General features: G+C 35.5%; 1 protein-coding gene across 1 annotated transcript in view; it reads right to left on the bottom strand.

The window, feature by feature from the left end:
• The window catches only part of LOC134793518 (netrin receptor UNC5C-like), a 148,329-nt gene extending 135,958 nt beyond the window's left edge, over window positions 1–12,371 (bottom strand). The window contains exon 1 of the mRNA XM_063765102.1: window positions 12,347–12,371. The gene's annotated coding sequence lies outside the window, so the exon portion shown is untranslated. The remainder of the gene's footprint in view (window positions 1–12,346) is intronic.
• Window positions 12,372–12,675: the final 304 nt, after the last annotated feature.

The following is a 12,675-nucleotide window of genomic DNA, read 5'->3' as shown; positions in this document are numbered from 1 at the left end:
AGTTCTTCTTTGACGTTCCCACATTGCTGAAAATTGTGACCAAATGTTATTTGTCTCCATTTTGTGCGGTCATAAATAAGCCATTGGACAGCATGGTGCCAACTGCCGCCAACCGATCTCTTCATAGCGTTCAACCATCTCATACGTACCATTCATTCGGCATAAAATTATATGTTTCTCCACATCATGCATTAGAGACCGAATAATATATTATCAGAATAATCTAAAGGACTCGCTCATGCCATGTTGTGGAGATCCGAGTAGCAATGTTGAGCTCTGTTAGAAAATGGGTTACTAAATCGGTTGTCAGATAATATAATGTACGTGGCTCTAATCAAAATAGACACGGAAACCGAAGTACTTGAGACCTGTGGTTTAGGATGTGCTGTGTTGAAGGTATTCATCTCAGTATCATTTTCTTGTGGTTGGTTTACGACTGATAACCTATCTATAAAGATATTGAATGTATATTATTTCACCTACTCTTTGGTTACTTAACACATTTTTAAAAGCATTAGTGGGGATAGAACTATAAGCTTTATCAAGATAAAGATAATATCTAAAACAACACCTTTTAAATTATTAAGGTTAATAAATAAAGTGCCGATCCTAATCTTACTTTCTCAGCTGTACTTAACGAATTAGCCAGTGGAGATCAATCTTGCATAGGTAGCTATGGAGAAACTTTTCCGTTATTCCTTCTTGCGTTAATAATCTTCTCAATCTTGATATATTGCACAACATAATTGGTACCTAATAAACTTTTGGCAAATACTTATCATGCATTGTGGTTTTTTATTCGTCTATATAATAGTTATTTGTTTTACAAGGGGGCAAAGTTGTTGTTTAACCGCTCGTGCTAATATTGATACCCGAGCAAGCGAAAGATCCCAAAGTTGAACCACGAGCGTAGCGAGTGGTTCGAAAATGGAATCTTGAGCGTTGCGAGGGTTTCAAAGCACGAGGGTTAAACAAAATTTGCCTCCGAGTGAAACACAACATTTTTCACCACACCAAACCGAAGCAAATATTTAATGTAAAATATCAAACAAAATCAAACCAAATCAAATCCAAATAAATGTTTTTAAATATTTATCATCCAAAATCATCATTTAAAAGTCAATTCTACCAGCAAACATAAGAAAACAACTCAAAATTTGCATTTGATTACTTTGCCTCACATGTGAATAAAATGCAACTTTGCTATCAGTTTTTGAAGTGCAAAGTAAGCCTTTCTGAGCTGGTGTGGTGAAAAAGCAATTAAAAGGTTTACGAGCCATAATGGCAAATATAGGAATGTGTGACGATTTTTTAACTGAATATCGTCGATAGGCATTTACAATGTAATAATTAGTGATACATATACAATAGTCAATAATTAATTTAAAACAAAAAACAACGGGTACACATGGGTATATATTAGCATGGAACAGATATTTGTGTTGCAGACTTTTTTCAATAAACATAAAAACTATCGTTGATAATTCCAGTTACCAAATAAAAGCCTGACAGCTCATTCCTGGATAAAAGTCAACAATCTATTCCGAGTAACTGTAGTCGATATTTATTCAAATCACATCCTCGTCACCCGGTTCCTTTTAAATCGATTTTTTGTCCACAAATATTGGTCTGAGCTAAAGAATCGATTGTTTGATCTTCACTCGATAAGATGGTTCGTAGAAACGTGTTTGACGTGTTTGGTCAGTTTTGAATGCTAAACTAGACAAGCAGTCTCGTCTCCTGAAGCGAGCTGTTGAATTTACTTTTACTCAGAACATGTCAGAAGCAACAGGTACGGCCAAGTAAATTGAAACACGTGCATAATCAGTTAAGAATATCAGAATTGGTAAAAATGAATATTTAGTATGCATTTAATTCTAATTGCTGACTTAACATGAACAAACTATTTTTCCGTCAGTCAACTTTAATCCGTGATTGTTTTTACCAGTGGACAAAACTGAAACCTATTCTTTGAATTCTAGGATAGCAAATATTCTACATACGGAATCGCTAATTCCCAATTAGCGTTAGCATTACAATGCTCGCATTCAGTAATCCTTTTATTGCCATTGACGCGCCCGGCGCCCAAATGATCCGGCAATGTATAGTCGTTTGCAAGATTAACGTATACTTTGCGGCGTCTAATCTGGGGCAGGGTCCTAATTGAAAGTTACTCGGAGGAGTGACAGGGGCACGTTAATAAGTCCGCCTGGCCAGTGCTGGGCTTTGTTACTGTCAGATTAGCGATCCCTTGGTGCCTTCAACTAGACCGGGATTGTAGCGAAATTAATTTCTTTAACAGTGCGGTGGCCTAATTAAATTAGCCGTTTAACTAATTATGGAAAAACGCCTTTGTGAACAAAATCGGTATTTAGAAAAAAGGAGGTTGCTGCTGGTATACGTACTAGAAAAAGAGTTGGCCTAACCACATAAATTTACTAACGAGAGATCCTATAGTAAATCGTTACATTACCCACATTTCTAACATATAAACATTTATATCGTAACTGCCCTGCCTTTCCCTAAAAACTGAGAAACAAATCGTTTTGAAGTTTTTAAAAGAGTGCCCAGATTACAGACAAAAGCCTGTCAAAACCTAGTAAAAATAACGTATTTTTTATATCACGTCGTTGTAAAACAAGCATACGGCGCCTGATGCCTGCAACTCGAGGGGTGTTGAATGCACGTTGCAGACCCTTTTAAAAATCTGCGTACGGCGCGATTCGGGAAATGAATTAGAGATTCACTAGATATGAAATAGTAAAGATATGTGACGTTCGACGGCAAAAGGTTCTTTATGGCGGCTGGCGCCTACGCTATTATTAACGCCGCTCCAAATATTCAGCCGGGGCAATGGTACCTTTTGCCGTGGAACGTCACATATCTTTACTATTTCATATTTAGTGAATCTCTAATTCATTTCCCGAATCGCGCCGACACTCTTTTCTCAAAGCGCATTTTATTGTACCTCGGTAAAACCTAAAAACTTGTTAAGTAAAATTCTGCTTTTTGATGAAACAAAGACATCGATAGCACTACACTAACTAGTAACTTTCTGAGCAAAGTTCCCATTCGATTTGTGTATTGTATGACGCAAGTCAACTAACGACCCGCTAAGCTGTAGTTAGTTGGCCAAACTTCAGTTGTTCGCAAGTCATGACAGCCAGTTGACAATTTAACAGTATAATGACTACAGTTAACAGTTCTACGTCAAACGTCCAAAGTTTCATGGCATTGATTTATACAGAATTGCGAGTTTATAGTTTAAAGTGGTTGTTTAGTCTTTATAGTTTAGAAACTTTAGGGGATAGCGTGCTTGAAGCTTCCAGATATACCTATCTTAAATACATGACATCCATTTAACTCAAATATTTTGCCAAAGGTTGTAAATAATAAATAATAACATAAAGGTAATAATAGCTTTTATGAGGGTCGCCTGGATTTTACCCTTTTACAATCTTCAGTACTGTCTGTTGTCCCAGCATAGCGGTAGCGGTTGTTTTAAAACACTTGCACAGTCATCATTTAAGTATTCTACTTAACCTTTCATACACAAAAAAGACTACAATAATTAAAATCAAAGAAAATATTATCCGTACCTGAGCAATTCTCAAAAAGTTTGTACATTTCGATCGATTTCTTAGAAACTTTCTGGGACATTTTGGGAAATGTGGTGGAAGTTGTTCAGCTTCGTATACTCTACCAGCATACCAATTTTTATAGAAATCTAAGATGTGATCGAAATGTACAAACTTTTTGGGAATTGCTCACCTATCGGCACTATGTGTCACATGTTCACATATCGACGTTACACCTAACTATCTCTTTTCTATGCTATTACTTCTAATTCCTTGTTCGTATTGTAAAAGCATAAATCCATAAATATTGCTATGCTGATAAATAGAATAACAATTACCATTTCTTCAATGATGTATTATTCCTGAATAGATAATTACGTCAAAGACAATTATGTCGTTGACGTAATTGGAACGAGAATTAGTCATATCAGAAATTATGTTGTAATAATTTGTTCTAATGTTAAACATGAACTATTTCGCAATAGGAGTATTGTAGTCGATTTCCGTCAGAAATGTCATCAACACGTATATAATGGAATATCCTTATTCCCGTGCTATTATTATAATGTTAGCTTGGTTTTATGTTCATCAGAAATTAAAATCCAAATTATATTCATGAGTTTTTGTCCTAAAGATCATGACACTAGAGACTTGATCCTTTGTTGCGTAATGTTTAACAAAAGCAGTTATAATACGTATATTATGCATCTGAAAGCCTCATATCAATTGGCTTAAGTGTTCATCGCAATTATAGTCACTGGATGTTCACCTTTTAGAGATAAAAATGTGAATGCGGTGCATTTAAAAACCGTTCTCACATAACGTTTGAGGTTAAACGGTCCAGTGATAAGACATATAAAAGTGTTATTATGTTAAGTACCTACCTACTAACGGGTTAAGTAGAAAGTGTAAAAAAATTAAAATTAAGATCAATACCTACACTAGCTAATTACTAGTAGGTAGAGGTGACTCAAAATATTTTAGATGTCCACATAAGAACACGCCACGTCACTTTATGTAGGTTGTACCCGTAAGCTTAGAGATTCGTTTCCGCAATATTAAACTTTTACCATAGTTTTTTTATTCGATCTACTAATTACGTCTGTAATCTATTCTAGCTTCTAAATGTACTTAACAGATGATTTGAAATTGATTATAGTACGTAACATTAACCCTTGGTACATTTTAGCACTGATCAGTGCATCCCTACTTTTAACTTAAGCTTGTCAATAATACGTTCATGATTTGAACAGCCAACATATTGTATAAGCATACGAAAGGTTAAGTAAAATGTAATAATACCCAGGGCACCGGACGATACCTACTTGTACATATTTTATCGGCGACCTCTGGCTCCTTTATCGTCAGTGTGTGTCAAACAAGCCGTTACTCTCTTATCAAGTCCTTAAATTTGCACTAAATAGTGCTTTGTTGGTAAAGTAGTGTTTTTCAACGATGCTTGATTGTCTCATTTTAAGTGTGACTTCATTAGACAGCTTTATGAGCAGGTTTGCTTCCTGTCTATATTATTTATCTTAATACATAATTGTTTCTCATTGTAATTGTGTCTTGTGAATATTCTACTGCTGTTCTTAATGAGGAATAATAAGAATACAGCGTCATCCCCATCATCATACATAATTATCGTTTGACTTAAGCTATATGCAGTAGGTTTAGCACAAGAGCGCCTCGACAGTATCTCGCCCGTGAGTTAGACTGCCCGTCACTCTCTTATTAATGCATTTAGTAAAAGATGGGTAGTCTGTCTCGCGCGTGAGATAATGTCGTGGCGCTACTGTGCCTAGACCACAGAAATTACAAGATCCAATTTTTTTTTCATCATTTTATTAATATGTTTCAATGAAAATGAGCAAGAGCATTAAGATGACTTTTATTTGTAGAACTATAGTTACCTACGTACTTTTATTACTATGTCATCGTTATGAAAATAAATTGATTACATGCCATGTTATCAAAATAATACTGAGTACAGCTACTAATCGAGACACCAGCGAGGCTACTGATGGAAGTAGGTACTACATAAAATTTTTGAAGATGAAATAGATACCAAATTTTTTGTTATAAATGATACCTACACCTGTTTTGCTAAATAATCCTTAGCTAAAGCTTTTAACACTATTCTCCGAATAATGAATAATATGTATAAGTACCTAATAAAAATCGTTACAGAAAACTTAACCATTCTTATTTCTAGAAACACAAGAATCCACATTACTTGCAGTCCAACGCATCTCGAATCTATAAGTTTCTACGAATCGTCGTTCGGAAATGTTAAATCGACCATTCCTCCATGGGTATTCTAACTAGCCAGTTCTTTCCGGTCTTCCTCGCCCCTCTCATTAAGACAGTTCTTACCTTTAACGGGAGATATGACGGGGCGGCTAAGGGCTCTTGTGTAGCTGGATATGCGTTTGGTTCCAATGGCTAATATATAGTTGTTTCGATTGCGTTGTGCATAGTTATTAAACTCACGTCTAGGGGTCAATGCGCTCGATTGTTACAGCTACTGATATGCATTAGAGAATTTTATTAACATGCTGTCATTTGCAAATGTTATTCAAATTAGCTGTGCTTAAATGAATGCTTAGCTTCTGGGTGGGCATTCTTTGGCATCTGACTCATTAATAGTAATTGGCTACCGGAAAATAATACAGTCTTCCAACAATCTTCATAAAGATGCAAATTTTATGAGTTATTTAAAGTGTAGAAGGTACGGACCACGTGAGTGAATGTCCCTCCTATCCCTTTTCCCACTAATATTAGAGATGCGAATGTACTGTCTGTCTATCTGTTACCTCTCCATACAGTTCAAATATGACAAACATTTATAGCTTAAGTTCAGAAGTAGCTCGTGCATAAATTATTTATATGGAGCGAAATTGGATTAGTTCAGACATCACAAGGAATGAGTTTTGCAAACTCGTATGTGACCATAACTTATATAGAAAATGTAAGCGGCGCTGGTACCATTGAATAAGATTCATATTAGGTACAATAAAATCTTCAGAAATAAGCCAGGGAAATCATACCGACGAGATATTGGGAATAGGAAGGCAAATCATAAGACATTTTTATCTGTGATTTCTATAATTCGGTTTTCATTTCAAAATACGACATTTAAGCTATGCTGGATATTTGACATTGGTCTTGCATTCAATAATATTGGCCAGATTGTAATTGGAGATAAAGTTAAATGTTTTGCCTAAATTTTACAGCTGCTGCATAAGGCTATCACATTTATAAATGTTTATAAATATAGGTACCTATGGTCGTATAGGTACACCTACGTAATATATTACGTTTGCGTACGTTGGTTACACCCATTATACCTACCTACCTGTGTCAACAATTACAACCACTATGACAAGACTGTGACGATAAGGAAGAGAGAGATGTGAACAATCTGTTAACATAATAAGGATATTATAAAACCGCGAAAACAATAGTTACTTATAATAATAACAATTCAAGTTGTTTTGCACTATGTTTAATAGCCCGATATCAGAGTTTCCTCTGGCCCATTAACAGCTCCAAAGCATTGCCCTACTTTAACCACAATTAGCCGTAGCTCGTGAACTAGCTCTTATAGCACTGCTATATGACGTAATGGCTCGTTAGACCGTTTAGAGGTTGCCCCGAGCAACAAGGACTACAGAGCTGTATTCGAACACCAAATTAAAAAAAAAAATTATTCGATTTCTTATTGGCAGTGCATTTTGCTCCTATTTTTATACCTATGGATAAGCGCATGTTACACTTCGAAAATGTCTACATATTAAAGCAAGCGAAGATTTTAAAGTTCGAATGTAGCTCTATCTCATGTGTTTATGGGTGTGTGGTGCTTGAAATCGTTTGCCAATTAAGTAATTTAAAATGGCAGGTAGGCCAAAACAAATGTAGGAATGAGAAGACAGCAAATGACTACCTACCCGTCATTTCAATTTGGTAAAGGATGTACCAAACACCCTGTATATAAAGACGCACGTATATTTACACATAGCCGTCTACAAAAAGTAAGGGTTGTGCTTTTAACTGTGCATGTATACTAATCATGTGTTACCACCACACTATCATGTGCTGTCACCACAGAACCGAGTTTTGAAACCTTTTTCTTTTATTTAGGGCCTAAAGCGAGCAACGAAATGCACAAATATTGTCTATGTACAATATTATTATTTTCGGGTCATTTGCAACATGGACGCTTTTTAAGTTTCCTCGTATTGATATAACTGGAGTTAGAACTGCGTTTATTGATCAGAGTTCGATGCTCTATGTGCCTTGCATGTTAATAGTCGACACGATGTTTCTTTTGTGCAAACGAGCCGACCGCTTTAACTTTATTCTATTCGCTACATGGACTAGCGGTTTCAAGTAACCGCTTAAAATGCTTCAAAATGAAAGAAAAAACATTTCTATTTTTAGACAATGCAATGCAGTTGTGTTGTGACCCAAAATGATATAGCCATACTACAATAGAATGCCTTAACCTTTCAAGTATGCCTTGTCCAGTCAGTATACGTACCACACAATTTGGACTGTAGGTAATGATGGTAATATACAATTTCAAGGTTATTAATTCAGTAGCCAAATTTTGACAAAGGCATACGAAGGGTTAACCTGTTTGGTAGTGATCGTTTTGGGTTCGAATCCCGGTAGTGACTTAGTACTGTTTGCTTCTTATTTAAGAGGCCCATTATATTTTTTTCGTGTGCTTTATTACACGTGTCTATATCACGGCCAATGATTGAAATACGATAATATATTATTACCTAAGTCGCGTATAATATTCTTGGATACTAAACTTCAAAGTCATTACGCTTTGAAGATTATAATTTGCGTCCAACATAACTTTAAGGTACAATATCCTCATGTAACAATTAACAAGATCGGTAACCGCTCATTTATGTGCCTTTGTCTCACATTTTGATAACAAAGTGTTAAAGCTCTATACATTGTTCTTCTAGTCTTTTGTAAAATAAACCTTACATATGCGTCATATGGTTCAAAGCTAAGCAATAGGTTAAAGTGGTCAGCGAGGTTGCGAAAGATATACATTGATTTGCCGCGGGCAAAGTTTTTCTAGGTACGCAAGAAACGTGATGATAGTCAGATGATGCAACAAAATTGGGCAGATCCGATTATGTATTAAAAAGAGGGTTCCGTTACACGTTACACGCTCGCCAAATTGTTTGTTATGGTTTGTAAATCCAAATACATAAATAAGTTTTAGGCGAAAATTTCATTTTTGGTACAAGCTTTTATCGCTGACTGTACTTTTCTTACGACAGACAACTAATACTCATCTAGATAATTCTAAAAACCCCTAACACAATTAGGTTGCGTTGTTTCATCACAGAGTTCCTACGGCCACCTCCTGTCTCCATCATCAGATCAGCTCGATGGTACCATAATATTGCATTGTCATCCGATTTATACATGCATGCAAAATTTCAGCTCAATCGGAAACCGGGAAGTGGATCAAATTTAACTTGCAAGATTTGATTACAGACAGACAGACAACGGTCAGGTGAAACTAAATAAAAGCTTGTAAAAAAATATTTTTATTTTTTAGTAGGTCCTTAACATTTCGATGTTAAGATGCAGATTAGGTTATAATGTAGGCAATAATAAATAGTGCATAGGTATTCAAAAGTGGACAAAAATAGGGTGAAATTGTTTTACTAAAGTAGGAGAGCAAAACAAAACGTGTTGTGCAATAAATGGTCGTATATAACGACTTCCCTAACGACCTCTAAAAATAACGGAACGCTGCCTATATTTTTTGTTTGTCTTCGCATAACTTTTGAACAAATTTAACAAGAGCAATGAATCTTCTTATATAGTAGGGCTCGGCCTAAATGTCTGTTTATGAGTTCTATTATATTTTTGGTTTAGTGTTTAAAGGTTTAATCGTACTGAAATCAATATGCGTGTGTGAGAAATAATAAATTAATATTATTATTTCACACACACGCCCCCAATGTCACCCTTTAAGATAATCTAGAAATAAAATAGGTACCAACCTATTTTTAAAACTTCGTTCCTATTTATAGTTAGATATTAATGCATTTTAGGAATATTGATAACTATATGATATCTTACAAAAATCGACCTAATCAAGTAGAGTAAAATCAATAAAGTTTGTGTTGTAGGTACCTAATAGACGAGGGCATAGGTATACATATAACAGATACAAAAAATAAAAACATCCATAACTCGGGAATAAAACTGGGAACCTATCACATAAATAACGTCCTTTGGTCAATAAGTCTTTGTCAAACTGATTTTTTTTTAAACCAGATTATGATTTTAAGTATGTATTTAAAGCCACTAATTAAATTAATTAAAGCTTACTCGTAAATACGGACGGACGGCAGCGCAGCGGACGGAATGACGCAAACGTGTTGTGGAGGGTCGCGAGTTTTGTGATGAGACCTGGTTCGCCGCACTCGCTGACAAGAGGCAAAGACGACGACAAAGTGTCTCAGTACCGGTTTCCGCACTCTCCGCAAACTTCTCTTGTCAGACCTGTGGTAGACCATGTCGGTCTCGCATCGGTCTATTCAGCCACCGAAAACGGTGTTTCTCCGGTGTTACACCATAAATCGTCTGCTATAGACGAAAAGGCCTATGATGACGACTCGTAAATAGTTCTATAGGGCTAAGATGGTCGGTTTTTTTATCATCTGTCATCATGCCTGTCACGTTCTAACAAGTATGTAAGTGCGAAAGTATGTAAGTGTGAAGTGACATGACAAGTGATAAAACTGCGACCATGATACCGCCGCTGTAAGAATTACTTAATATCTGATAGAGTGTAAGCAATAATCGTGCAAAACAAAATAAATGTTTGCTTAAACCTTAGAGAGCCATAAGTGAAGAAAGAGTGGTAACTCCATACATCAGTTTTCTTACTCAAACGCGAGTTATTTCGTAGTCGACATCTAACGGCAAGTAGTGGAAATATCAGTACCCCTACTTGACTCCAGATGATGTCACAAGTGTCGCTACTGACGGAAAATGTACTACTAAAACAATTTACAACTAATATTATAAGCAGGAGTTAAAAATAGACTAGTTAATCCGGTTATTATTAGCCGAAAATAGTTGAGCATTAGAGTTTTCGTTCCCGCGATATCTATTGTCAACTAGCAGTATTGATAAATTCCGCTACTTGACGCTAGATGTCGACTATGAAATAACTCGCGTTTTGATAAGATAACTGATAACTGTTACCGCTCTTTCTTTACATACATATATTGCTTAAACTATCTACCTACTATAGATGTATGTAAGCTACCTATTTTCATAAACGTATTTACTGCAAAACGGATGTTACTATGACTAAAGCATTGTCTTTAGAAAGCATACAATGACAATGTGTTTCATTATTCACTGCAAACTTTATAACCATAATAAAACGTTTATAAATTATGAGTATTATTTCATAATTTACTATAAGTTTTACAACTTGTAGTAAAGTTCCAGACATTATTGTTACACAACGCTTTACAAAGACAATTAGAAAAGGCCCAAGCTACAAACATTATTTGTTACTAGAAGCTATGAAGCTGGCGGTAAATTAAATAGAAAAATATTGCTGTACACAACATAAAACAATTAAACCTTCAGGATGTTTGTGAAAAGCAATTTACCTTGCAGTCATACGCTTTATAAACAGGTCGACTTAATGCATTATAGTTTTTTTAATTTAATAGACATCTATTATGCATAAATTAATATAAGTAAGTATGCATTGCAGTATTTAGGTATATCAGGGTTCCGCCGCTGGCGGCCGCACGCGGCTTTTCAACGTAATGTTGAGGTTTTCCTACTTTTTTTTACTAAATACCATTTCAATATCATCATATTAAGCTATTTTATATTATAACAACTTATGATTTTTACTGGTAATTACCACGTCTGAATACCCCTTCCCCCCTTAGCAAACGGGCCCTTGTACCTAAGAATATATTTCTTCTTTATTTTTTGTCTACTGTTTGATTCTGTTGCTGTAAATAAAATTTTCAATCATAAATATAAAATAATAAACAAGATTCGTACCTATGTATTTAAATACTACCAATGTAAACTTGAGATGTAATCACAGTATCGTAACTAAGTATATCGATTACACTTAAATGCCAATCCTAATTACCGTAGCATAGAACAATGCCTCATGCGCATAGGGCTTGGGTGTTAATGTGTGACCAGACCGACCTAAATGTTTATGGCGTGAAGATAAACTGGTCACATAAAGGTTGTACGGCAGTAATTTCCTTTTATACCACTATTCTGCGTTTTAGTGATGAGTAAATTAAAATAAAGGGAGCATTAAATATTTAATTGTTTAGGTATCAAAGAACCCAGCTATTGTTTAGGGAAGAGTTTAATTTAGTTGTAGTTTTTCTGTCATCAACATTAAAGTTCTCCAAAATAACCAACATGTTGTAGGTACTTAAGTAGGTCCTTATCTTCGTGTTAAGCAAAGAATCCAGCATACAAATAATAAATACTTATACATAAATGTACCTATACATACTTAAAGTAACATCAAAAAGCAGCTCATAGGTAACATTACCGATTTTATTTTGAATCGTTACAACAGTCGTGAAAACAAAGCCATATTAGCCGTGTGTTTACAAGCCGGGACCCAAACCTGCAATCTGCCAAGTCAAGGACATTGAATCGCTGCCAATATTATCAGAGTCAACAAACTCTAATAGCGAAGAAGACAAAAAACTTACATTCACCAGTCAAATTAATCCTCGAATTATTAACCACACTCACTACGTTAATATGACCTTTATACGACTTCAATGTACAGAATTTCACAACACTTGTCACGTACGAGTTGCAAGTTGGGTTCGAATCGCGAACGTGCCCAGAGCGGAACAGTTGAAAGACGACTGATCTTCTAAAGGTAGTGAGTACGGCGACTTTGCATCACTAACGCATGCGCGAGCCTTTAAGGAGTTAGAGTTATAAACCCTATACTTATACTAAGATTGAAATCAGGTATCGTCCGTAACCTTTGATGGGACACTTGAATTCACACTTCGGCAGGTTCACGCTT

Source organism: Cydia splendana, chromosome 9 (assembly GCF_910591565.1).
Source record: "Cydia splendana chromosome 9, ilCydSple1.2, whole genome shotgun sequence".
Classification (NCBI taxonomy): domain Eukaryota; kingdom Metazoa; phylum Arthropoda; class Insecta; order Lepidoptera; family Tortricidae; genus Cydia; species Cydia splendana.
This window is presented reverse-complemented; position numbering and strand designations above follow the sequence as displayed.